Raw genomic sequence first — 12,075 nt, 5'->3', positions numbered from 1 at the left:
TTCAGTGTTTGACAGTAGGCCATAAATTTCCACAGCTTAAAGGATTACATGGCATAGTTTACAATTGCTTAAATACTGAACATCAGATTACTAGCCCAAAACAAATAGTTCATCATAAGATAATAATAATAACCGAAGTAAGTTTCTGGAGTCACTGAATCATTCGTTTTTTTTGTTTTATTAATCTACAATATTTACTTGCAGAATTCGTTTTGTTTCTATTTTGTGCATATGTTAGGTTTCAATAATTGACACTGTCGCAATGGAATAGAAAACTCCATGGGACAAAATGTAATCAAAGTGCTGTCATTTTGATGACTGATCTTTGCAGAGCCAGGGTACCATATTGGTCTAGGCAAACTATACATTGCAAATAAAAAAAAAAACTGTAAGACAATGACTAGAGACCGGGGATATGGGAAGATGCAGCACTGGAGCTCCAGCTTCTATAAAAAAGTAATTACTTATTTTTAACGTTTTCAGACATGTATTTTAAAGTAGTTAAAGTACTATTAATTAATCCACAAAATCAATAAAATTGTTTGTTTACAATAATAATCATTACAATTGCCTGATACATTCTTCAACAGAATTCTAAATACTTTATCTTGTATCTAACATGGGACTTGCACATGTGTCCCATGTCTTTCCTACTGTGAGATACTTGTAGTGAGATACTATGCAGTGAGATACTTAAATGTGTACCATAAATATCACTTGAATCATTATTTCGAAGAAGCTACAATGCATTATTAAACATACTTTAAATGTCTAAAAGTTCTTTAAACAATATCTGTGTTCTTCTGATGTATGTGATACATTTCTCGATTGTAAAACTGTCAAAAAATAAACATGATAAAACTTTTGATGATAGAGTTTCTTTTAAAAAAAAGCATTGCAGCACAATGAGCTGCCACACCAAGTTAATTATTCTACCAGTAAACCCTCCATCATTTCTTGAGTGCTTTCCCAGAATATTTGAAACTTCTATAATACTCTACTGACAAATTAAGACTATGGCTATATTTATTAGAAGGGCTGAGGAGATAAGGATACTTTATGTTATGTTTTCCTAAAAACATCAATGGAATTTCTCTTTAGACTAACTGAAAGTATTAGTCAAGTGATATTGACTGCAGTGTTTATAAGCATCCAGGATTACCGTATACACTGAAACACAAATATACTTTATTATCATCATGATACTCATGAAATAAGGAGTGGTTAACCGTAAAAATGTTAATTGTGGGTGAAGATACTTATGCTTATAAAACTGTTGCTATGGATTTATGACACAAAATGTGATAACATCAATGTATGAGATTATGTTAATCATATAAGTAATCTTTCATAGCTGTAATGTTGTGTAAACTATGTTAGCCCCGTGGTATAAATGAAAAAAAGAATGTGGTAATAGTTCTTAAATAGGAGTAACAATTAGTTTTTAGGATTAACAATTAAAAAGGTCATTCTAAAAAAAACTAAATGTTAGTCCAATAAAAAAGGGTGTTATTTGCAATACTGCAATATAATTTTTTGCATTCATGATAGGAAACTACAGATGAATCTATGCTTGATAAACAATAAAGAAAGTGTCAACTTTCCCACCAACAGAACAGCCCTAGTCTCTCCAACAGAACAACAAAACTGGCAAATACAATGAGTTAAAATCCATTTGTAAAATATGTACAAATAAATATTTGTAGTCCCATAAAAACAAAAACCATACACCCAGCAAATAGTATGAAAACAGCCAGATAGGTTTATTATGAAGAGAAGAGGACGCTTAAGCATAAACTAGCATAAACTGATGAGTCTGAATAGTCAGATTATTGAGACTCAACGCTGTTCAAATGCTACTTAGCACTTGTATGGTTGAGGAGATGATCCCTTATGAGTCCCAAGCTTGAGCCTGTATGGGATACTCCCATTCAGAGCTGTCTGTAAATATAGTCTCCTGCTAGTTTTCTGTTTTATTACATCATCCTTTTTACAGGAATTATACTATGGTAAAGGTAAAAGTGTGCTTACTGTGGACACGAAAGCAAATATATGGAGTATCCATAAAACAATCTGGGCATGTGCCTAGAGCACCATTTTTAGGGGTACTTTAGGGACAAAAAAGGAGGTGCTTAGTGGTAATTTTACCCACTCATAATTATACAGAATTTTTTGCACTTCCTGTCTTTGCCTTGCTTGCTAAAGTTTTTTGTCCATGGTTCATTGATCTTTTAACAGTTTTCCAGGTGGCTCAATAGCTACTGGTGTCTAAGGGAGCCCACAATGAAAAATCCAGCCTTGCTATACAATGTTATCTTTAATAGAAGCTCCAGAAGTATCAATTAGGTGCAATGCAATGAATCCCATTTTAAGGGTGCTGTCTATATTTGTGGGTAACCCATAGTAAGACTAGTACAGTATATTGTGTGCTCTGTTACTATGCAAAAGTTTTCCTCTGTCACTCGTTGCCAAGAAAAATCTTTTAATATCCATTTTTTCAAAGAAAGGTGCTGTTTTTCTTTGTTGGTAGTCATTGTTGAGCAAAACCTTTAAAGGTCCATTTAGCACAGTTCTCCTTGTAAATCTTTCATTGTGTTGCACGTGTTTAAAATGCCAACACCATTGACACCCATGTAGGTGGGATGGAATGCAACACAGTTTCTTACTAGGTAATAATTAGAAGAGCCTGCAGCAATAGGAACAATAGGATCATAAAGACCCTAGAAAGAATCTGCAGTCTATTTGTTCTAGTAAATTACTCAGGTAAGACGACAAAGAACACAAACACCAAATATACAGAAGTGGAATTTCTGACACATTTTTACACTTCAGCACAAAAACTAGGTTTTTTTCTACATACATTTCAAGACAGTCAAGTCAGATAATATTGCTAACTCAGACTGGGAGTTGGCTCCAACAGACACCATTAATCTAGAGAATTACCCTTATTGGCAAGTGACTGCAAAGAACAGAAAACAAGCCTCTTACTCATCATCTTCAAGAACACTTTAGTGTCTGCCTTTAACACACACAGTTTAGCAAGAATAAACATTGTGTTTGGAAAGACGAAGGGATTCTAAATCAAATAAAGCATTCAAGTGATCGTGTAAAACAACATTTGTCATTTCCACATTAAACAAGCATTGCAGTAAGGCATTTTAGCCAATTTAAAGTTTGATAAAATATTAAAATATTTGGATATCACTGAAGCTATATTGTAATATTGCTATGTGCCTCAACTATATGTTTTATAAAGTGGAACATATCATTAAGTACCTTACAATACCTCTCAAATTATTTTAAATAAAAAAGGATAATAAAACATGCACTGTATTTCTATACTTTAATACATTTAATAGAATGTTTTTATGGTTTATTGTGTGCCTATAGGTGACCCTGATGGGAGCTGTTTACAGACACTGGAGTGTCAGAACTATCACATAAGTACTGGAACTAAGATGTATGTTGCACTTGTTGCAAGCCAGCAGTACAATAAATAAGTTAATTCTTGACACCAGTTAAAGTGCCTGCTGCTAATGTACAAGTTTTAGATTGTATGATCCAAGTTCCAGATTTCCACACCACCTCTGTCTCAACAGACCATGACAAGGGCTGCTTATTTTATAGCTGTACATAATACATTGGCTTTTTATTTAAAGTGTGATTGTAGTTTTATAATTATACTAAACTTGTCTTACTCCTATTCCCTTTAAGTCCTCGACATGTGTTTGAAACACAGACACACTTATTCTTAAGTGTCATGTTGTTTCATTAGCTTACATGTACTTTGGCTCTGATACCAGTTTTTAAATAATGAATTTGTTTAAAAATGTATCAAGACATGTAAAGACAGTTGACAAACAAACCTAAAGTAAATACAAGAGCACAGGCTATAGATAGTTTACAGGTAAATCCACCAACAAACTAAAACAAAATATACGATAAGATAAACAACATGATTTCAGTGGGTTACGTTTAAAAACACTAAATTCGTGTTATGCTAAAAGTAAGATCACAACAGAAGATGCTCTGAAAACAAATCAAGATGTAGCAAACACATCTCATTGAATTAAAGATTCCCCTTAGACTACAGACACAGATTTTTTACAGACAGACCCTGTCCTAGTTCATGGAGAACTTACGATAAGTCCCTAAATAGTATATAGAAATGTTATTGTTGGGAAGAAAAATATTTGAGTTTGTGTGTACGTGTGTGCGTGTAAAAAGAGCTGAATTACTTACCATTTACCTTGAAAGCAGCACAAAGCCAGCTAGTTAGAAGCTTGCAGGATACAGCTACCAATCCTAATGTGTCACACTCAGGAAGAGATGTGAAAGAAATGTGCTTGGGTTTGGGAAGCGCTTGTGAAGACAGCCTGTGGCAGACAGGTGTGTTGCTGTTAACCTGTCGTAACAAGCAAATGACTTGTCATGTGAAACCAGATTCAATGTAGGAACTTGTGCAAAACCTGTTTCGACTACAAGCCCTTCCCTTCCGCTTCAAAGTGAAATACAAAGGCCAGATATTACTGAACATTGAAAACTCCAGTGGCAAAGTGAGTGGGAGTAACAGCAATGACGTATACCTGAGTATACAAACCAACAGTAACTGGACAATAAGCATTATTTACAGTTCTGGTGCAAAGTACTGAATGTGGTTTCCATGGTGATGAGTACATATTTAAAACTACGCCCCAGATTTTATATATATATATATATATATACATATATATATATATATATATATATATATATATATACACCGAAGTGTGTAGTCTTAAGTAATGTTGTTCAAATCATTGCAGAATGCATATACAATACAGCATTGCAATGTTTATGAAAAACTAACATTTTGAAACTTTTCAGATTTTATATCTGTTCTTAATAACATTCTGTTTTGGATCCTGACACCACTTAGCCTTATGCCTTATGAAAAAAAAAGCAGAGTTTTTCTGTAGGGGGCCAGAGGGAGAGGTAGTCCAGACAGAATGGAATCTGCTTTCCCCAAGGTAACCAACATTTGGCACCCAAAAAATACATATTTGGTACATATATACGGGAAAAACATGCATAATTATACAAAATATGAATTAGTAGATTTGCTTGCCAAAAGTCCAAATGAGAAAGAACAAAATATCCCCCTTATCAATACTTCCAACTTAATACAACAGCAGCAGCAACCCAAGAAAAAACATAACACAGATCCACCAAGGGGTGCATGCACAATTGGGACAAATTCTAAGAAAATGTAATTGTGTAGACTGTACTTATAACCAGGGCCGGCCCTATAATGGGGCAGACTGGGGCAATTGCCCCAGGCGGCACTTTAGAAGGGGCGGCACTTTGCCGCCCCAAGCGCTTTTTTTTTTTTTGAAGCGGAGGAGAGAGAGAGGGGCACCGAGTGGTTTTCGCTTACCCGCTCGGCGCCCCTCTCTCTCTCTCCTCTGCGGCGAGTCTCCCTGTTCGGTCCCGGTGCCGGCTTGTAATGCAGAGCGCCGGAAGTGACGTCAATTTCCGGCGCTCAGCATTACAAGCCGGCACCGTGGCAGAGCAGGGAGACTCGCCGCAGGACAGCTTAAAGGTAAGTACCGGGGGGGGGGTCGTAGATTATGGCGTCGGCGAAGTTTAAAATGCCGCCCCCCCCCCGGCGTCGGCGGGGGGCGGCGTTTTAAACTTCGCCCCAGGCGGCGTTAAGTCTTCGGCCGGCCCTGCTTATAACAAAAAATAATAATCTGTGTAATATATGCACTCACAAGAGGATAAATTAAATCAGGCTACGCAAAAGATCTGGATGCTACTTGAAGATGGATGTTGATCCAGAAGTCCTTATAAGGTGCTTTTTCATAAAATGCTTCTTAAAGTGCTTAGATAAAGTGCTGCCGTTGTCAAGAGGGCTTTCCAAAAAGAAAATGCTGTGTGCCAAAGTCCAAGGGATACAAATCCACCTACTTATGCCTGTAGTTACACAGGCTTCCCGAAATCCATATAATTCATCCACATAAATATATAAATAAATGTATATACATTTATAAAAAGTAGCAGAACATGTCTAGAATCAGCTACTCAGTTCCATATGTATTCTTTACAAAAAAAGGGGAAAATGGCAACTTCCTGCTTGTGAATGTCATTATGTTATAAGTGTAGAATTCACACAGGCAATGATATGGGGTAACAAGCATGTGTGAGAAAAGCTTCTCACATACTGTCCCAGTCTACTGGAATAAGGAGCCCACTATAAATTGTGTGATGTCCTTCCTTAAATATGTGCATTGTCATAGTATCATAATATATAACTACTTCAAAGAGATGAGCCAAATTGGAATTTTGTAAACAAAAAAATCCTAAGAAGGAATGTGGAACAGACAGATAAAGATCTTTAGATGATATAGGTAAACAATAGCACTGGTATACCAAGTGCTAAGTTATAAGGGGTACACTACCTCAATGTAAAGGGGCCTGATGGCTGAATTGTTTCCTTAACAGTACCTATAGCTTGTGTTCTGTATTTACCAATTAATGTAATTGTTTTAGAGAAATTTAGTTAAAATCTTAAGCTCATGAAAACTGAGAACTATGCGTTAAACTTGCCAAGTGGGGGTTTCCATATCACCCATTTTTGAGGGACAGAGATACATTTCACATTTTATTGACAAACCCAATATAAAGTAGGTGGTAGATAAATGGAACAGCCCCCCAGCAGAAGTGGTAGAGGCTAATATAACAAGGTCATTTAAATATGCATGGGATATGCATAAAGCTATCCTGAATCTAAGACAAGACCAGTAAAAATGGTCAGGCTAGATGGGCCTAATGGTTCTATATTATCCTGCATTACACAGAATGTATACACTTGTAGAACCAGTTACACATCATACATATTGCCATACCTGGGAACTTCTGGGCTTCGGCTACCCGCAGCCTTCCCTTGCAGGACACGGCCAGGACTGCACACTGGTGGGCGGTCCCGCTGGCATCGGTGGGCAGTCTCACTGACATCAGTGGGCGGTCCTGCCGGCGTTAATGGGAGTTCCTGCTGACGTCGGGGGAGTTCCCGCTGGTGGCAGCGGGAAACACCCCCATTTAAAGGAAAAATGGGCGGGGAGCGGGTCGTGTCAAGACCCAGAGAACCGGAGAAGCAGTGCTCACCTGGCAATCTCCGGGTTCGTTTGGAAGTAAAAGGCCACATTTGAGAAGTGCACATTTTTCAACTTGGAACTTTGACATCTGCCATCCTGCTTCCATGTCCTATAATCTGACATCTAATTCAACCTAATTCAATTTACTCCAATCAAACCATATATTTCGGAAAACAATGCACCCCGACTGAGAATTTTACCATCTGGTCATCCGGCCCCATGTCATATTTTGGACATCTTTGAAGCCGGCCAATTCAACTTACCCCATCAAACCATATACTTTTGAAAACTAGACACTGCAGGTTATTTCAACTAATGGTATTTTACCCTTTCCATGCACTAATGTAAAAAGTTTGTAGTAGCTATTTTTTTTTTACACACATTGTACTTCAGTTATGAATGTAAAGCTCCTGGTATATGTCACAAGCAAACAATACCCCAATATATATTCAGCAATATCTCCTAAATACAGTGTGACCATTTATAAAAAGGCCACATTTGGGAGGTGTGCATTTTTCAATTGAGAATTTTACCATCTGGTCATCCTGCCCCATGTCATATTTGGGACAGCTTTGAAGCTGGCCAATTGAATTTACCCCATCAAACCATATACTTTTGAACAGGGCCGGCCCAAGACTTAATGCCGCCTGGGGCAAAGTTTAAAATGACGCCACCCCCCCTGCCGACGCCGGGGGGGCGGCATTTTTAACTTTGCCGACGCCATTATCTACCATCCCCCTTTGTACTTACCGTTAAACAGTCCTGCGGCGAGTCTCCCTGCTCTGCCACGGTGACGTCACTTTCGGCGCTCAGCATTACAAGCCGGCACCGAGACCGAGCTAGAGTAGAGGGCTCGCAGAGGAGAGAGAGGGGCGCCGAAACCACTCGGCGCCCCTCTCTCTCCTCCGCTTCAAAAAAAACCACACAAAAAAAAAAAAGTGCCGCCCCTTCAAAAGTGCCGCCTGGGGCAATTGCCCCACTCGGCTCCATTGTAGGGCCGGCCCTGCTTTTGAAAACTAGACATCCCAGGGTATTTTAACTAATGGTATTTAAACCCTTTCAATGCACTTATTCTACCACCAGCCCTTGTCAAAGTTTATGGTAGTCATTTTTGTGTGCTTTTTAACACACATTGTACTTCAGGTATGAATTTATACGTCCTGGTATGTGGAACTGCCAAACAAACACCAAAATATGTGTTCAGCAACATCTCCTGAGTACAATGATACCATAGATTTGTCGGATGGTTTGTGGGGGCTAAAAGTCCACATTTGGGAGGTATGCATTTTTTTTTCCTTTTCATTTTGACATCTGGTCCGTCTGCACTACCCTTACCACCAGATGTAGTATATGTGCTGCACAGCCCTAGCCCACAAAGTCCCCATCTCTGACTGCTTTCACTTTGTCTGCTGCCCCATCAGTCAAGACCAGTCCCATTTCTACTGCTGTGCCTGCCTGCAATACACTGCACAAGCATCTTCCTTAGAGCTGACAAAATCAAAGCTGATGTGTGTTGCTCATCCATAACATCAACATGGATTATAAAAAATCTATAACCCTGCTGTCCTTCTGATGTAGTTCCGCCCCTTCTGTCACCCTGTCTGTACTCCATCTACAGCTGTACCATTGTCCAAATATTTGGGAGTCAGCGAAATACACACTAGTGGTGCTCCATATGTCGGAGGCGAAGTGGATGGTTTCTCCAGCTGCCTTTTCACAATGAGGTGATGAAGGTGTTGTGACAGAGGATGGGGTAGTGGAGGGTGAGGGACTCTAGCAGCTGCTTAAAGGGCTCCCCCTCAATCATGAAGATTGCTGAGCAAGCAGTCGTGTCAGTTTATTTGACAGCTGCTTTGACATAGCCACAGAATGGAACCAGTCCCATTCTTAAAGAAGTCTGAGGCCTCACCATTTGCTCTGGCTGCTGCTGGTGGCTGCCGTGAGTTTATTGTTGGTACCATCGGTGCCAGTTCCACCTGAAGAAAAACTGCATTGTGGTCTGTACATAGGTGTTTGTTCATACCAGAATTACCCCAGCTCACTGCCTTACAACACAACTTGCACCTTGCATTGTCTCCTACTCCCACACTGTTTAAATCATCCAACACTTTACTATGGCGTTGTCCACCAGGCAACATAGCAATGGTATTGTTGTTTTTACATGACAATATCAGTGATGGTGGTGATAATGGTGGTGGTAGTGGTGCCAATGCAAGTAGGGGAACCAGTGGAAAAGCTAAGCTGCTGCTTCTTCTGCAGGGTGGGAGGAACTACACACCTAACAGAAATTACTGGAAGATGTGTTGCTTGACTCCTCCTCCTCCTCTGGCTTATAAGGTCATTGTCCAGGTCATTGTCATTATCAATATTGTTGATGACCATATACTTTTCCACGAGCCTGTGTGAGGCCAACACCTGTTGCAAAAGTTGACTTTCCCTCTTCTTCCTCACTTTCTTCAGGACCAAAAATAGATCTGCTGTTATAAGCCCATCTTTGCTCTGGGGAGTGCTGGCAGTGCTCAGGGTAGTAGTGATTCCAGTGGCAGTTGTGGTTTACTCAGTGCTGCACTGCAGTGGTGTCATAACACCTATATAGCTAATGCTTGTCTCTTTGCCTTGTAAATACTGATTGGCAAGAGTGAAAAAAACTAAGAAAAAAACCCACTGGTTGTTGGACTGTTAGCCATAACCAGCTATGAGACCATTTTTGGCAACTTCTACAGTCATTTAGATGTACCCTTCTACATGCAGTCCTTTCCCACTTCACCTCATCAAAGAGTGTCAAAATGATGTCAAAAGGCAATAAAATGAAGGAATCTTAAAAAAAATCAAATAATTTGCCTTTTGGTTATGTGTGGGGGTTTTATGGGGAACCCTCCTCAAAAATTGGCAAAGTTTGTTAAAAATAAAGTTCGTACGAATCCGAATGCATATTCAGTATATACAGTATGTGTACTATTTTTTTGGAAACCAAATCTGTCAAGCATGAGTACTGGGGACCAGACTTAAAAATTATAACATAAAAATATCTGATAACCATCATATTGCTGTCTTACTCTCTCTCTCATACTCTCTTGTAGAATGTCATGTATGTAGATTACACTTGTTGCCTTTTATAGTAAAAATCAGAGTTATTCTAATTTTGTCAAACTCTAGAAGGCGTGTACTAATTTTCTTTTGTGATCAATGTATATATATTGTGTTATATTGTAAACCTGGCAGACTTGCCTGCTTTTGGGCAGATCTCCCTGCAGCTGCTTGTATCTGGAACAAACTTTTATACAATCAAAGAAGTCTGATGGTCATCACAATTTTTGATTTTCACACTCTCATGCTTTCTCACGCTCTCTCTCAATGTCTTCCTACCCTCTCCACCAACTGCTTCCATTTTGCCTCTTCTGTCTTATGTATTATTTGTTCTCACTTCCACTTCCACAAAAGGGTGGAGCCATGATGCACTCCACACAGCAGATAGTGGGGAGAAACGACCCAACAGAGAAAGAAAATACATAACACAGAAGAACAAGAAGAAGGAAGAGAAGAAGTGGAGCTGGGAAAAGGGAGGTGAGTGGCAACAAATTTCGTTTCTGATAGGAAAAATCCCGCCACATTTTGTCTGAATTTACATGACACCATTGCCTAGCAGCAAAATATAATACATAATACAGTAAGTATAGAATAAATACTAATTACAGTTGGTCTTTGAATAATATTTTAATATGTTTGCATTGTATTATTATAAATTATAGCTAACATATGGCTTGAGAGTGTGCACAAGGCTTTCTGTGTTGTGACTTCGCTGTATGCCATATTCCTCATTCAAAGTTGCAGTTACTTAACTCTGAAAGAGCAAAGGATCATGAATAATCCTGCAAAGAAATAAATTCATAATAATTCCTAGTACAACTCTTGATAGCTTTCTTGACTCTGACATACAGTTGAAACAGAAATGGGAATTGATTGCAGCTCAAAATGATACTCCATATCAGTGTCTTTTAGATACAGTTCTTAGGCATTACAAAATAACCTATATTTTTATATACATTATGTCAATCATTTAGCTCAACAACAATATTCTCAAGAAAATCAATAGACAATATAATCTGTTGAAGAAAATCAATAAAACATACCTTACCTCGAAGGAAATTAAAACTGTAGAAAGTATATGATTTCACCAATTTAAAGTAAAAATAACATAATTATGAAATTGTCTATCGCCTGGGATGGTGATGCTTTCTGGCACCCATAAATTAACACTTCATTAACCACCCTTAGTGGTAATTTACCCTGTAAATGTCCACATGACCATAACACCTTTATTAAAGACATGAAAAATTGCAATTGTTCTTCTGCTTTCCTATTTCTATTGTTGCTCGCTGTATCAGTGTTTTCTATGGCTTCTTGTCATACAACATATTTGCTTCCTCCTCCATTGTTTGGACCCTTGGGAGTAGGGCGCAGCTAGGCAGACAAGGGCCATGTGTGAGTGTGGGGGAAGTAGAGAATTGGGGGGAGGTGGCTAGTGGTGTGATAGTGAGGAGGGGAGGAGTCCAGTCTAGTTGGACATATAGAGGTGTCACCTCCCCTCACCCTTCCCTCAGCCACTTTGAAATCAATGGCTTGGTAACAGCTTCCCACCCACCCTCCCTCTTATTACTTGGTTTATTTTGTATGCTAATGATATTTAATTGTCAGAGATGGCGGGGGTGTCCCTGCCAATCGGGGTGGTTCAGGAATTGATGGGACTATCCCTCCCCTAGCCTCTGGTAATGGTACTGGATAATGGCCGTCCCCACTGAGCTACAAGCTGGCTAGTGGTTGGCACTGATTGGTGGTAAGGCCAGGATTGGAGGCCGATTGGTTGGTGGGCGAGGGGGGAGGGGATGCACCCGAATACTTCTTTTATGTTATTGTTAATGATGGTTGGCAAGGACGAGTT

Source organism: Sceloporus occidentalis, unplaced genomic scaffold (genome assembly GCF_023333645.1).
Source record: "Sceloporus occidentalis isolate IW3139 unplaced genomic scaffold, rSceOcc1.0.p SCAF_19, whole genome shotgun sequence".
NCBI lineage: Eukaryota > Metazoa > Chordata > Lepidosauria > Squamata > Phrynosomatidae > Sceloporus > Sceloporus occidentalis.
The sequence above is the reverse complement of the archived record's forward strand: the minus strand, read 5'-3'. Positions refer to the sequence as shown.